The sequence below is a fragment of the Miniopterus schreibersii genome (assembly GCF_964146895.1).
Source record: "Miniopterus schreibersii genome assembly, chromosome: X".
Classification (NCBI taxonomy): Eukaryota; Metazoa; Chordata; class Mammalia; order Chiroptera; family Miniopteridae; genus Miniopterus; species Miniopterus schreibersii.
The window spans coordinates 2914628-2929946 of NC_138104.1; the positions used below are offsets into that span (position 1 = coordinate 2914628).

The 15319-nt window shown below is 47.4% G+C and overlaps 2 pseudogenes across 2 annotated transcripts; both read left to right on the forward strand.

Moving 5' to 3' along the window:
- The first annotated feature begins 473 nt into the window (after window positions 1-473).
- Window positions 474-1776, forward strand: LOC308551691 (heat shock transcription factor, X-linked member 3 pseudogene; annotated as a pseudogene). The gene is made up of 2 exons: window positions 474-923; window positions 1204-1776. The product of its transcript is annotated as a heat shock transcription factor, X-linked member 3 pseudogene (transcript).
- Window positions 1777-7893: 6117 nt separating this feature from the next.
- On the forward strand, window positions 7894-9196 carry LOC308551692 (heat shock transcription factor, X-linked member 3 pseudogene; annotated as a pseudogene). The gene is made up of 2 exons: window positions 7894-8343; window positions 8624-9196. The product of its transcript is annotated as a heat shock transcription factor, X-linked member 3 pseudogene (transcript).
- The last annotated feature ends 6123 nt before the right edge of the window (window positions 9197-15319 follow it).

Below are 15319 nucleotides of genomic sequence, written 5' to 3' on the forward strand. Positions count from 1 at the left end.
ACCCGGGTAGTCTTGGTGATAGCCAAGTTAAGACTAACCAAGACCTGGCCCTTGAGCAAACTGGCCATCAACAGGCCTCCCCCAGCTGTAGGGGTGGGAGCGGACATAGGATCGTGACTTCTCAACCCATCCAGTGCCTAGCAACACGAAACAATGTGCCTGGCAGCAGATAAGCACCCTTTCTTGTAACATGAGCTTTATTTTTCTGTACTTTCTGAAAAGAGAGAAACTGGTGGCCCTACACACATCTACTCCCCCACCCTTGGCCAGGCCCCACACTCCAGAGCAGTTGAGAACCAGCTTTGTGACATTACATGACCACTGTGACAAGCAGCCGGTTGCCCCACGACCGACACTAGAATTTTCAGGACAGTACATTTGGGGCATCCCTGCTGTGACCAAAGGCATTTCTGACCCCAGTGATCAGTGATAGGATCCCTGGTAGCAAATGCTTTTTGATGTAGAGCAGCTCCATGGCTAGTCAGAGTACTAATGAGATGGGCAAAGCCAGCCCGGCCCCATCAGAGGATGGGCAGGTGGGTCCCGGGGAGGCTTTGGAGACCTTGGTCTCCCATGGGGACAGAGCCGGGAGCCACGATCCAAGTCTTCAAGACAACCGGCAACCACCAAACCAAGGCGCCACCAACGTGGAAGGAAACGTTCTTCTGGGACTGTCCTTCCCAAGGAAGCTTTGGAGAATAGTGGAGGAGGATTGCTTCACGTCGGTGCGCTGGAATGATGACGGAGACACCGTGATCATCCAGAAAGACCTCTTTCAGAAGGAGGTTCTTTGCCGAAGGGGCAACGAGAAAATCTTTGAATCAGACAGCCTGAAAAGCTTCACCCGCCTACTGAACCTACATGGATTCAGCAAAGTGCGCCCAGGCGACTCTTCAGTTTGCAACCTAGGAAATAACGTGATGGTAAAGTAGAACGTCCTCGTGTTTCTCGTGTTCTCTGTTACTCAAACATCTTCCCAGTAGACCAAGAACAATGATATGCTGAAAGGGTTTCATTTCAGGGCATAACTCTTTTTCACTTGAGACAGTACTTATGGAAAGACGAGAAAGTATAGATTTTCATATGAAACTATAAGCCCCTTAGAGATAACCTGCAGGGATCACTAAAGAGTCTGAGAGGCCAGTTAATGTCAAATAGATGTATTTTCAACCCAAAGGACTAAAATAATTAATTTTGTTTCAGATCTACAGACACGGGAACTTCCAGAGGGACCAGCCTTGGCTGGTCCAGAACATCAATACACAAGGAACCCAGATGACTCGCAGCTGGCCTGGGAGCGGTGCAACGCCTCCAAAGAGACCCAAGAGGCAGACCCCAACAAGGTACTCCCTGCGACTTCAGCAGAAAAGGGGCGCCAAAGAAGCCGAGGAAAAGGCCCAGAGGAAACCCCCAAATTCTTGGGAACCCAGTGCTACCCAGTTATCCGAGCACTTGCATCTGCAGCCCACCAGCAGTGCCATGGATATAGAATGTCCAAGTGAGGCAGGTGGCCCAAGTGGGGAGGGTACACCTGGGCATGACATGCTTGTGCCCACGGCTACTGCCGGAACCGACGGCATGGAGGCTCTGCCCCCCAGGTCCCCAATTTACCCACGACGTGGTCCGGTGACGTCTTTGTACAACATCTGCTATTCCACACTCATAGCTAGCTTGTCACTGGTGTCTCTACCCCCGTTACCTGAGGAAGAGCAGGAAGTCTCCGTACATTGCTATTGCTCACTCTGTGAGCAGTTTAAGGACAATGCAGGTCCCTAGTCGCAAGTGTCGGAAGACAATCACCACTTTGTAACCATGAATCCATTTTGTGTTTAAAAAATAGCAAAACTACATGGTGGTTAATAAACAAAGCAATGAGAATTGTGAGTCCGTGTTCTTTTGTTTCCACGCCACACACCTCATCAGATAAGCCCGAGACTAGAAATCCTGGCCTGAGGCAGGCTTTTGCCCCACTGTCCTCTTTCAGTTTCACACACTCTGTCAAGGACCTGGCTAGGGGGTCCTGAGGCAAGCCCAGGAAGATCTGGTCCCCTGAGCCTTGCCTGCTGGTCAGGAGACAGAACTGCAGGGCCCTGACCTTGGGGGAATGACCTGACACTAGTCATGCATCTTGAAACAGGAGGGTCTTTCCTCACAGGCCCCCCTATGTCCCCAGGCTTCTGATCAGCAGCTGAGCATCTCTAGCCCAAGTTCCAGGGGCCTTCCAGGGAGGCCTACCGAGTGGCCACCCCATCTGCTAAGTGGCATAGGACGGAGGCAGCCTGCTTCAGAAGAGGGGCCATTACACATTGCTCACAGGGACGGGGAAGACGCTGTCTGGAGGGACCTGCTGCTGGAGAGGCTGGGACGGAACTCCATGCAGATTCAGGCCTTGCTTTGGGAAGGGGAGAAACATGGCTGTGGAGCGATCGCTGGCAAGTGGCAACACCCTGAGCACTGCTCAGACCCCTCCAAGTGTACCCCCAGGACCTTGCTCAGAAGTTTGGGGCTTGTTTTCTTTTAAACCTGTTGGGATGAGGCTGTGGTTTCTATAAGCACCGCATCTTCAAAGGGGCAGCAAGGGACCAAAGAAAGGGTCTGTGTGGTATGACCCTAGACAGTTGACCCAGTGATCCCACTTCTAGGAAAATATCCTAAGAGTCCCAAAACACTAATCAGAAAGAACTTATGCACCCCTATGTTCATAGCAGCACAATTTACAATAGCTAAGCTCTGGAAACAGCCCAAGTGCCCATCAGTAGATGAGTGGATAAAAAGCTGTGGGACATTTACACCATGGAATACTGCTCAGCTGTAAAGAAGAGGGATCTCTTACCCTTTGGGACAGCATGAGGGACCGAAAAGTATTATGCTGAGTGAAATAAGCCAGACAGAGAAAGGCAAGTATCACATGATCTCACTTATATGTGGAATCTAATGAAGAAAATGAACTAACAAGCAAAATAGAAACAGAGTTATAGACACAGAGAACAGAATGACAGCTGTCAGACGGCAGGGGAGTTGAGGGGCTGGATGAAAAAGGTGAAGGGATTAAGAAGTACAAACTGGCAGTTACAGAATAGCCATGGAGTTGTGGACTACAGCATAGAGAATATAGTCAGTAATATCAAGATAAGTATGTATGGGGCCAGGTGGATACTTGAAGCAGTAGGGGGACCACTGTGTAAAGTACGTGATTTTCTAGTCACTCTATTGTACATAGGAATCTAATACAGAATAATATTGAATTTAAACTGTAATTGAAAAATTAAAACAACTAATTAGAAAGAACTAGTCATCAAAAATAAAGAAGGGTAAAGTGGGAAGGCATTAATAAATCTTCATATTTTTCTTGGCTTTTTATTTCAAAGCAAAAGCAAAAGTTCATTTTTTTTTAAATATATCTTTATTGATTTCAGAGAGAGGAAAGGAGAGGGAGAGAGAGAGATAGAAACATCAATGATGAGAGAGTCATTGATGAGCTGCAGCCCACAACCCGGGCCTGTGCCCTGACCGGGAATCGAACCCCAATCGCCTGGATCCTAGGTCGATGCTCAACCGCTGAGCCACACCCGGCTGGGCAAAAGTTCATATTTTCCCATTGGTTCTTTTTTTTTTTTTCCTTTGTAATTTGTCTTTATTGTTGAAAATATTACAGATGTCTCCCTTCCCCCCCCCATTGACCCCCTCTACCCCACTCCTGCCCCCTTCCTCCCCAGGCCTTCACCTCACTATTTTCTGTGCCCATGGGTTATGCACATATGCATATAAGTTCTTTGCTTAACCTCTTCCCACCCCTCTCCCCCCTCCCCTCTGAGATTCATCAGTCTGATCCATGCTTCCATGCCTCTGGATCTACTTTGTTCATCAGTTTCTTTTCTTCATTAGATTCCACATATAAGTGAGATCATGTGATACTTGACTTTCTCTGCCTGGCTTATTTCACTGAGCATACTACTCTCCAGGTCCCTCCATGCTGTCCCCAAAGGTAAGATTTTCTGCTTTTTCAGGGCCACATAGTATTCCATGGTGAAATGTCTCACAGCTTTTTTATCCACTCTTCTACTGATGGTCACTTGGGCTGTTTCCAGATCTTAGCTATTGTAAACAATGCTGCTGAGAACATAGGGGTGCATAGATTCTTTCTGATTGCTGTTTCAGGATTCTTACAACATATTCCCAGAAGGGTAATCACTGGGTCAAAAGGCAGTTCCATTTTTAATTTTTTGAGGAACAGTCTGCATTCCTACCAGCAGTGTACTATGGTTCTCTTTTCTCCACATCCTCACCAACACTTGCTGTTTGTTGATTTGTTGATGGATCTATTCTGACAGGTGTGAAGGGATACCTCATTGTGGTTTTAATTTGCATCTCTCTGATGGTTAGCGACATTGAGCATTTTTTCATACATCTCTTGGCCATCTGTATGTCCTCTTTGGAGAAGTGTCTATTCAGGTCCTTCACCCATTTTTTAATTGGATTGTTCATCTACCTCTTGTTGAGTTGTATGAGTTCTTTGTACTTTTTGGGAAACAGCCCCATATCAGACACATCTTAGGAAATGCGTTCTCCCATACCATGGGTTTCCTTTGTATTTGGGGCCTGATTTCTTTTGCTGTGCAGAAGCTTTTGAGTTCGATGTAGTCCCATTTTTTGAGGACCCTCCATACTGTTTTCCATAGTGGCTGCACCAGTCTGCATTCCCACCAGCAGGGCACCAGGGTTCCCCTTTCTCCACACCCTCGCCAGCACATGTCGTTTGTTGATTTGTTGATGGAGCCATTCTGACAGGTGTGAAGTGATACCTCATTGTGGTTTTAATTTGCATCTTCCTGATGATTAACAACCTTGAGCATTTTTTCAAATGTCTCTTGGCGATCTGTATGTCCTCTTTGGAGAAGTGTCTGTTCAGGTCCTTTGCCCATTTTTTAATTGGCTTGTTTGTCTTCCTGGTGTTGAGTTGTTTAAGTTCTTTACATATTTTGGAGATTGACCCCTTATGCCATGTATCATTGCAAATACGTTCTCCCATGCAGTTGATTCTGAGCGGGTTTTGTGCTGGGCAGAAGCTTTTTAGTTTGATGTAGTCCCATTTGCTTATTTTTTCATTTATTTCCCCTGCCCGAGGAGACATCGGGAAAAATATTGCTCTGAGAGATGCCTGAGATCTTACTGCCTGTGTTTTGTTCTAGGATTTTTATGGTTTCATGACTTACAGTTAAGTCTTTTATCCATTTTCAGTTTATTCTTGTGTATGGTGTAAGTTGGTGGTCTAGTTGCATTTTATGCATGTAGCCATCCAATTTTCCCAACACCATTTATTGAAGAGACTGTCTTACACCATTGTGTGCTCTTGCCTCCTTTGTCAAATATCAATTCACAGTATAGGTGTGGGTTGATTCCTGGGCTCTGTTCTGGACCATTGATCTACATGCTTGTTCTTGTGCCAGTACCAGGCTGTTTTGATTCCGATGGCCTTATAGTATAGTTTAACATCAGGTATTGTGGTTCCTCCAACTTTCTTCTTCCTTCTCAAAAGGTCCTGAGCAGGGTACCTAATAAGGGCTGTCTGCCTGGCAGTCACGGGACCCAGGGCTGATTTTCCGGGACTGAGGAGGCTAGCCCAGGGAGACCATTTCCATAATGCTTTTCTTCAGCTCCACTGAAGTCAGCAGTGCGAATATTTCATCTTCAGAGGACAAGATGAGCCTGAGGTCCTAGATTCTTCACCACAGTGGAAATTCGGTGGCTCTTGAATCAAAGAACATGAGCTAATGGTCTTACAGAAGCCTTGGGACTCGAGAGTGCCTTAAACATCAAATAAACATCTGTTCTCCATGAAATGACCAACTGTGGCTTCCAGAGTCTTCTCTTCAATTTCCAGCCCATAAAATGGGCAAATCCTTTCAAATCAGTAATCAGCAGAGTCATGAGCTAGCAAAGGCCACAAGGACACCTCATTTTCAATCGTTAAAGAACCCGCTTAAGACACAATACTTTGGTAGGCAACTGAAGGGAGCTGGCTGTTTAATCAGAGACACCAGGATCCTCTCTCTGAAAAGCCACCAAGTCTTAGCCTCCAGGGCACTTCCTCCCAGAATGAACTGGCTTCTTGAATAAATGCTTTGTAAGCCTGTTTAGAAGCACAAAGACCATGAGCCCGAATCTGGACCTGAGGCTCCATTAAGGATGCAGTCCTTAGGCTGAGGGGCCCCTTCCCAAATGCCTTTGCACTTCCCTTTCAGAAACAAAGGATTGGCGCTCAGAGAGGACAAAGGACCCCACTTAGTGGCAGAGCTGGGGCAAGGACCTAGGACCGGTGCAGGTGGGGCCTTTCCACGGTACCGCTCTACCTCCCTATTCAGAGTTGTCCAAATTGGTCCACAACAGCTCGAGAACATGGATCACTGAAACCACTGTAGTATCCTCTCCTCTATGGTGAAGACGAATCTGGCTTTTGTCCCATCTCACATCCAGACACTCATTTACGTTCAAGTACATATTTATGATTATCTTCCTATGGGCTTCCTTCAGTCATGGCTAGCTAAACAAGTCTTAATTTTCCTTGGTAGTGAGTCTGTGTAAAGTCGGGTCTTTGGAAAGTATCTAACCCAAGAGCAAACGAAATGGTTCAATGTGCCTAGTGTCAAGACTATGGCAGGAGAGGGACACACAAGTGAGGGTGCGGTGCACTTCTGGCAAAGAGAACAGGGCTGGCATGAGAGTGAGTCAGTGGAATGCTTTGTTTCTACAGAGCTGAATATATGCCTAGCCCCCAACTCAGTGATGGAAAGGGGAAGTACCAAAGGAGATCCAATTTGGAAATAGGAGGCCAGAAATCTGGGAAAGCACAAGCCCACCAACCTCACTGAAGAAAAGAAATGGGGTATAGAGGAGGCCTCCAGGGAGGCTGAACCCAAGGGTCTGGGGAGGGTGATTTGAGAAGGCAAATGCAGGTGTCCCAAAGTGAGGCCATCCTGGGTAGTGAAAAGAGTTCCTATGGAGAAGAAATGGAAACTAAAGTCAATCCTCTTGTGACCTGAGAAGGGTGAGATTTGAGGGCAAACAGAGCTTAATAGAGGGCTCCCCAGCACAGCAGAGGGTGCGGCTGTCCATTCACACACCAACACTGTGGGTAATGCTATGTCTGAGTTGCTTGGGGTAGCACTGAGGTTGAGGAATGAGAGGAGCACTCCCAACTGTGCTGGAGCACAGCTCTACCTGAGGGACAACTTGACCCAAGGGTAAGAAAATACGACTCTTTTTTGGGCCCATCTGAGCAGGACCCACCAGCCAGAAGGAGCAGCTGGAAGAGACCAAAGTGGAAACTTGAGGGGGGGGGCATTGAAGAGGGGGGCTACCAACTGAGCCTGGGCCAACCACCATCTTCTGGGAGGTACAGTCCCCCAGGAGCCCGCCTGACCCGGGTAGTCTTGGTGATAGCCAAGTTAGGACTAACCAAGACCTGGCCCTTGAGCAAATTGGCCATCAACAGGCCTCCCCCAGCTGTAGGGGTGGGAGTGGACATAGGACCGGGACTTCTCAACCCATCCAGTGCCTAGCAACACGAAACAATGTGCCTGGCAGCAGATAAGCACCCTTTCTTGTAACATGAGCTTTATTTTTCTGTACTTTCTGAAAAGAGAGAAACTGGGGGCCCTACACACATCTACTCCCCCACACTTGGCCAGGCCCCACACTCCAGAGCAGTTGAGAACCAGCTTTGTGACATCACATGACCACTGTGACAAGCAGCCGGTTGCCCCACGACCGACACTCTAGAATTTTCAGGACAGTACATTTGGGGCATCCCTGCTGTGACCAAAGGCATTTCTGACCCCAGTGATCAGTGATAGGATCCCTGGTAGCAAATGCTTTTTGATGTAGAGCAGCTCCATGGCTAGTCAGAGTACTAATGAGATGGGCAAAGCCAGCCCGGCCCCATCAGAGGATGGGCAGGTGGGTCCCGGGGAGGCTTTGGAGACCTTGGTCTCCCATGGGGACAGAGCCGGGAGCCACGATCCAAGTCTTCAAAACAATCCGCAACCACCAAACCAAGGCGCCACCAACGTGGAAGGAAACGTTCTTCTGGGACTGTCCTTCCCAAGAAAGCTTTGGAGAATAGTGGAGGAGGATTGCTTCACGTCGGTGCGCTGGAATGATGACGGAGACACCGTGATCATCCAGAAAGACCTCTTTCAGAAGGAGGTTCTTTGCCGAAGGGGCAACGAGAAAATCTTTGAATCAGACAGCCTGAAAAGCTTCACCCGCCTACTGAACCTACATGGATTCAGCAAAGTGCGCCCAGGCGACTCTTCAGTTTGCAACCTAGGAAATAACGTGATGGTAAAGTAGAACGTCCTCGTGTTTCTCGTGTTCTCTGTTACTCAAACATCTTCCCAGTAGACCAAGAACAATGATATGCTGAAAGGGTTTCATTTCAGGGCATAACTCTTTTTCACTTGAGACAGTACTTATGGAAAGACGAGAAAGTATAGATTTTCATATGAAACTATAAGCCCCTTAGAGATAACCTGCAGGGATCACTAAAGAGTCTGAGAGGCCAGTTAATGTCAAATAGATGTATTTTCAACCCAAAGGACTAAAATAATTAATTTTGTTTCAGATCTACAGACACGGGAACTTCCAGAGGGACCAGCCTTGGCTGGTCCAGAACATCAATACACAAGGAACCCAGACGACTCGCAGCTGGCCTGGGAGCGGTGCAACGCCTCCAAAGAGACCCAAGAGGCAGACCCCAACAAGGTACTCCCTGCGACTTCAGCAGAAAAGGGGCGCCAAAGAAGCCGAGGAAAAGGCCCAGAGGAAACCCCCAAATTCTTGGGAACCCAGTGCTACCCAGTTATCCGAGCACTTGCATCTGCAGCCCACCAGCAGTGCCATGGATATAGAATGTCCAAGTGAGGCAGGTGGCCCAAGTGGGGAGGGTACACCTGGGCATGACATGCTTGTGCCCACGGCTACTGCCGGAACCGACGGCATGGAGGCTCTGCCCCCCAGGTCCCCAATTTACCCACGACGTGGTCCGGTGACGTCTTTGTACAACATCTGCTATTCCACACTCATAGCTAGCTTGTCACTGGTGTCTCTACCCCCGTTACCTGAGGAAGAGCAGGAAGTCTCCGTACATTGCTATTGCTCACTCTGTGAGCAGTTTAAGGACAATGCAGGTCCCTAGTCGCAAGTGTCAGAAGACAATCACCACTTTGTAACCACGACTCCATTGTGTGTTTTAAAAAACTGCAAAACTACATGGTGGTTAATAAACAAAGCAATGAGAATTGTGAGTCCGTGTTCTTTTGTTTCCACGCCACACACCTCATCAGATAAGCCCGAGACTAGAAATCCTGGCCTGAGGCAGGCTTTTGTCCCACTGTCCTCTTTCAGTTTCACACACTCTGTCAAGGACCTGGCTAGGGGGTCCTGAGGCAAGCCCAGGAAGATCTGGTCCCCTGAGCCTTGCCTGCTGGTCAGGAGACAGAACTGCAGGGCCCTGACCTTGGGGGAATGACCTGACACTAGTCATGCATCTTGAAACAGGAGGGTCTTTCCTCACAGGCCCCCCTATGTCCCCAGGCTTCTGATCAGCAGCTGAGCATCTCTAGCCCAAGTTCCAGGGGCCTTCCAGGGAGGCCTACCTAAGACTCGGGCCACCCCATCTGCTAAGTGGCATAGGACGGAGGCAGCCTGCTTCAGAAGAGGGGCCATTACACATTGCTCACAGGGACGGGGAAGACGCTGTCTGGAGGGACCTGCTGCTGGAGAGGCTGGGACGGAACTCCATGCAGATTCAGGCCTTGCTTTGGGAAGGCGAGAAACATGGCTGTGGAGCGATCGCTGGCAAGTGGCAACACCCTGAGCACTGCTCAGACCCCTCCAAGTGTACCCCCAGGACCTTGCTCAGAAGTTTGGGGCTTGTTTTCTTTTAAACCTGTTGGGATGAGGCTGTGGTTTCTATAAGCACCGCATCTTCAAAGGGGCAGCAAGGGACCAAAGAAAGGGTCTGTGTGGTATGACCCTAGACAGTTGACCCAGTGATCCCACTTCTAGGAAAATATCCTAAGAGTCCCGAAACACTAATCAGAAAGAACTTATGCACCCCTATGTTCATAGCAGCACAATTTACAATAGCTAAGCTCTGGAAACAGCCCAAGTGCCCATCAGTAGATGAGTGGATAAAAAGCTGTGGGACATTTACACCATGGAATACTGCTCAGCTGTAAAGAAGAGGGATCTCTTACCCTTTGGGACAGCATGAGGGACCGAAAAGTATTATGCTGAGTGAAATAAGCCAGACAGAGAAAGGCAAGTATCACATGATCTCACTTATATGTGGAATCTAATGAAGAAAATGAACTAACAAGCAAAATAGAAACAGAGTTATAGACACAGAGAACAGAATGACAGCTGTCAGACGGCAGGGGAGTTGAGGGGCTGGAGGAAAAAGGTGAAGGGATTAAGAAGTACAAACTGGCAGTTACAGAGTAGCCATGGAGTTGTGGACTACAGCATAGAGAATATAGTCAGTAATATCAAGATAAGTATGTATGGGGCCAGGTGGATACTTGAAGCAGTAGGGGGACCACTGTGTAAAGTACGTGATTTTCTAGTCACTCTATTGTACATAGGAATCTAATACAGAATAATATTGAATTTAAACTGTAATTGAAAAATTAAAACAACTAATTAGAAAGAACTAGTCATCAAAAATAAAGAAGGGTAAAGTGGGAAGGCATTAATAAATCTTCATATTTTTCTTGGCTTTTTATTTCAAAGCAAAAGCAAAAGTTCATTTTTTTTTAAATATATCTTTATTGATTTGAGAGAGAGGAAAGGAGAGGGAGGGAGAGAGATAGAAACATCAATGATGAGAGAGTCATTGATGAGCTGCAGCCCACAACCCGGGCCTGTGCCCTGACCGGGAATCGAACCCCAATCGCCTGGATCCTAGGTCGATGCTCAACCGCTGAGCCACACCCGGCTGGGCAAAAGTTCATATTTTCCCATTGGTTCTTTTTTTTTTTTTCCTTTGTAATTTGTCTTTATTGTTGAAAATATTACAGATGTCTCCCTTCCCCCCCCCATTGACCCCCTCTACCCCACTCCTGCCCCCTTCCTCCCCAGGCCTTCACCTCACTATTTTCTGTGCCCATGGGTAATGCACATATGCATATAAGTTCTTTGCTTAACCTCTTCCCACCCCTCTCCCCCCTCCCCTCTGAGATTCATCAGTCTGATCCATGCTTCCATGCCTCTGGATCTACTTTGTTCATCAGTTTCTTTTCTTCATTAGATTCCACATATAAGTGAGATCATGTGATACTTGACTTTCTCTGCCTGGCTTATTTCACTGAGCATACTACTCTCCAGGTCCCTCCATGCTGTCCCCAAAGGTAAGATTTTCTGCTTTTTCAGGGCCACATAGTATTCCATGGTGAAATGTCTCACAGCTTTTTTATCCACTCTTCTACTGATGGTCACTTGGGCTGTTTCCAGATCTTAGCTATTGTAAACAATGCTGCTGAGAACATAGGGGTGCATAGATTCTTTCTGATTGCTGTTTCAGGATTCTTACAACATATTCCCAGAAGGGTAATCACTGGGTCAAAAGGCAGTTCCATTTTTAATTTTTTGAGGAACAGTCTGCATTCCTACCAGCAGTGTACTATGGTTCTCTTTTCTCCACATCCTCACCAACACTTGCTGTTTGTTGATTTGTTGATGGATCTATTCTGACAGGTGTGAAGGGATACCTCATTGTGGTTTTAATTTGCATCTCTCTGATGGTTAGCGACATTGAGCATTTTTTCATACATCTCTTGGCCATCTGTATGTCCTCTTTGGAGAAGTGTCTATTCAGGTCCTTCACCCATTTTTTAATTGGATTGTTCATCTACCTCTTGTTGAGTTGTATGAGTTCTTTGTACTTTTTGGGAAACAGCCCCATATCAGACACATCTTAGGAAATGCGTTCTCCCATACCATGGGTTTCCTTTGTATTTGGGGCCTGATTTCTTTTGCTGTGCAGAAGCTTTTGAGTTCGATGTAGTCCCATTTTTTGAGGACCCTCCATACTGTTTTCCATAGTGGCTGCACCAGTCTGCATTCCCACCAGCAGGGCACCAGGGTTCCCCTTTCTCCACACCCTCGCCAGCACATGTCGTTTGTTGATTTGTTGATGGAGCCATTCTGACAGGTGTGAAGTGATACCTCATTGTGGTTTTAATTTGCATCTTCCTGATGATTAACAACCTTGAGCATTTTTTCAAATGTCTCTTGGCGATCTGTATGTCCTCTTTGGAGAAGTGTCTGTTCAGGTCCTTTGCCCATTTTTTAATTGGCTTGTTTGTCTTCCTGGTGTTGAGTTGTTTAAGTTCTTTACATATTTTGGAGATTGACCCCTTATGCCATGTATCATTGCAAATACGTTCTCCCATGCAGTTGATTCTGAGCGGGTTTTGTGCTGGGCAGAAGCTTTTTAGTTTGATGTAGTCCCATTTGCTTATTTTTTCATTTATTTCCCCTGCCCGAGGAGACATCGGGAAAAATATTGCTCTGAGAGATGCCTGAGATCTTACTGCCTGTGTTTTGTTCTAGGATTTTTATGGTTTCATGACTTACAGTTAAGTCTTTTATGCATTTTCAGTTTATTCTTGTGTATGGTGTAAGTTGGTGGTCTAGTTGCATTTTATGCATGTAGCCATCCAATTTTCCCAACACCATTTATTGAAGAGACTGTCTTACACCATTGTGTGCTCTTGCCTCCTTTGTCAAATATCAATTCACAGTATAGGTGTGGGTTGATTCCTGGGCTCTGTTCTGGACCATTGATCTACATGCTTGTTCTTGTGCCAGTACCAGGCTGTTTTGATTCCGATGGCCTTATAGTATAGTTTAACATCAGGTATTGTGGTTCCTCCAACTTTCTTCTTCCTTCTCAAAAGGTCCTGAGCAGGGTACCTAATAAGGGCTGTCTGCCTGGCAGTCACGGGACCCAGGGCTGATTTTCCGGGACTTAGGAGGCTAGCCCAGGGAGACCATTTCCATAATGCTTTTCTTCAGCTCCACTGAAGTCAGCAGTGCGAATATTTCATCTTCAGAGGACAAGATGAGCCTGAGGTCCTAGATTCTTCACCACAGTGGAAATTCGGTGGCTCTTGAATCAAAGAACATGAGCTAATGGTCTTACAGAAGCCTTGGGACTCGAGAGTGCCTTAAACATCAAATAAACATCTGTTCTCCATGAAATGACCAACTGTGGCTTCCAGAGTCTTCTCTTCAATTTCCAGCCCATAAAATGGGCAAATCCTTTCAAATCAGTAATCAGCAGAGTCATGAGCTAGCAAAGGCCACAAGGACACCTCATTTTCAATCGTTAAAGAACCCGCTTAAGACACAATACTTTGGTAGGCAACTGAAGGGAGCTGGCTGTTTAATCAGAGACACCAGGATCCTCTCTCTGAAAAGCCACCAAGTCTTAGCCTCCAGGGCACATCCTCCCAGAATAAACTGGCTTCTTGAATAAATGCTTTGTAAGCCTGTTTAGAAGCACAAAGACCATGAGCCCGAATCTGGACCTGAGGCTCCATTAAGGATGCAGTCCTTAGGCTGAGGGGCCCCTTCCCAAATGCCTTTGCACTTCCCTTTCAGAAACAAAGGATTGGCGCTCAGAGAGGACAAAGGACCCCACTTAGTGGCAGAGCTGGGGCAAGGACCTAGGACCGGTGCAGGTGGGGCCTTTCCACGGTACCGCTCTACCTCCCTATTCAGAGTTGTCCAAATTGGTCCACAACAGCTCGAGAACATGGATCACTGAAACCACTGTAGTATCCTCTCCTCTATGGTGAAGACGAATCTGGCTTTTGTCCCATCTCACATCCAGACACTCATTTACGTTCAAGTACATATTTATGATTATCTTCCTATGGGCTTCCTTCAGTCATGGCTAGCTAAACAAGTCTTAATTTTCCTTGGTAGTGAGTCTGTGTAAAGTCGGGTCTTTGGAAAGTATCTAACCCAAGAGCAAACGAAATGGTTCAATGTGCCTAGTGTCAAGACTATGGCAGGAGAGGGACACACAAGTGAGGGTGCGGTGCACTTCTGGCAAAGAGAACAGGGCTGGCATGAGAGTGAGTCAGTGGAATGCTTTGTTTCTACAGAGCTGAATATATGCCTAGCCCCCAACTCAGTGATGGAAAGGGGAAGTACCAAAGGAGATCCAATTTGGAAATAGGAGGCCAGAAATCTGGGAAAGCACAAGCCCACCAACCTCACTGAAGAAAAGAAATGGGGTATAGAGGAGGCCTCCAGGGAGGCTGAACCCAAGGGTCTGGGGAGGGTGATTTGAGAAGGCAAATGCAGGTGTCCCAAAGTGAGGCCATCCTGGGTAGTGAAAAGAGTTCCTATGGAGAAGAAATGGAAACTAAAGTCAATCCTCTTGTGACCTGAGAAGGGTGAGATTTGAGGGCAAACAGAGCTTAATAGAGGGCTCCCCAGCACAGCAGAGGGTGCGGCTGTCCATTCACACACCAACACTGTGGGTAATGCTATGTCTGAGTTGCTTGGGGTAGCACTGAGGTTGAGGAATGAGAGGAGCACTCCCAACTGTGCTGGAGCACAGCTCTACCTGAGGGACAACTTGACCCAAGGGTAAGAAAATACGACTCTTTTTTGGGCCCATCTGAGCAGGACCCACCAGCCAGAAGGAGCAGCTGGAAGAGACCAAAGTGGAAACTTGAGGGGGGGGGCATTGAAGAGGGGGGCTACCAACTGAGCCTGGGCCAACCACCATCTTCTGGGAGGTACAGTCCCCCAGGAGCCCGCCTGACCCGGGTAGTCTTGGTGATAGCCAAGTTAGGACTAACCAAGACCTGGCCCTTGAGCAAATTGGCCATCAACAGGCCTCCCCCAGCTGTAGGGGTGGGAGTGGACATAGGACCGGGACTTCTCAACCCATCCAGTGCCTAGCAACACGAAACAATGTGCCTGGCAGCAGATAAGCACCCTTTCTTGTAACATGAGCTTTATTTTTCTGTACTTTCTGAAAAGAGAGAAACTGGGGGCCCTACACACATCTACTCCCCCACACTTGGCCAGGCCCCACACTCCAGAGCAGTTGAGAACCAGCTTTGTGACATCACATGACCACTGTGACAAGCAGCCGGTTGCCCCACGACCGACACTCTAGAATTTTCAGGACAGTACATTTGGGGCATCCCTGCTGTGACCAAAGGCATTTCTGACCCCAGTGATCAGTGATAGGATCCCTGGTAGCAAATGCTTTTTGATGTAGAGCAGCTCC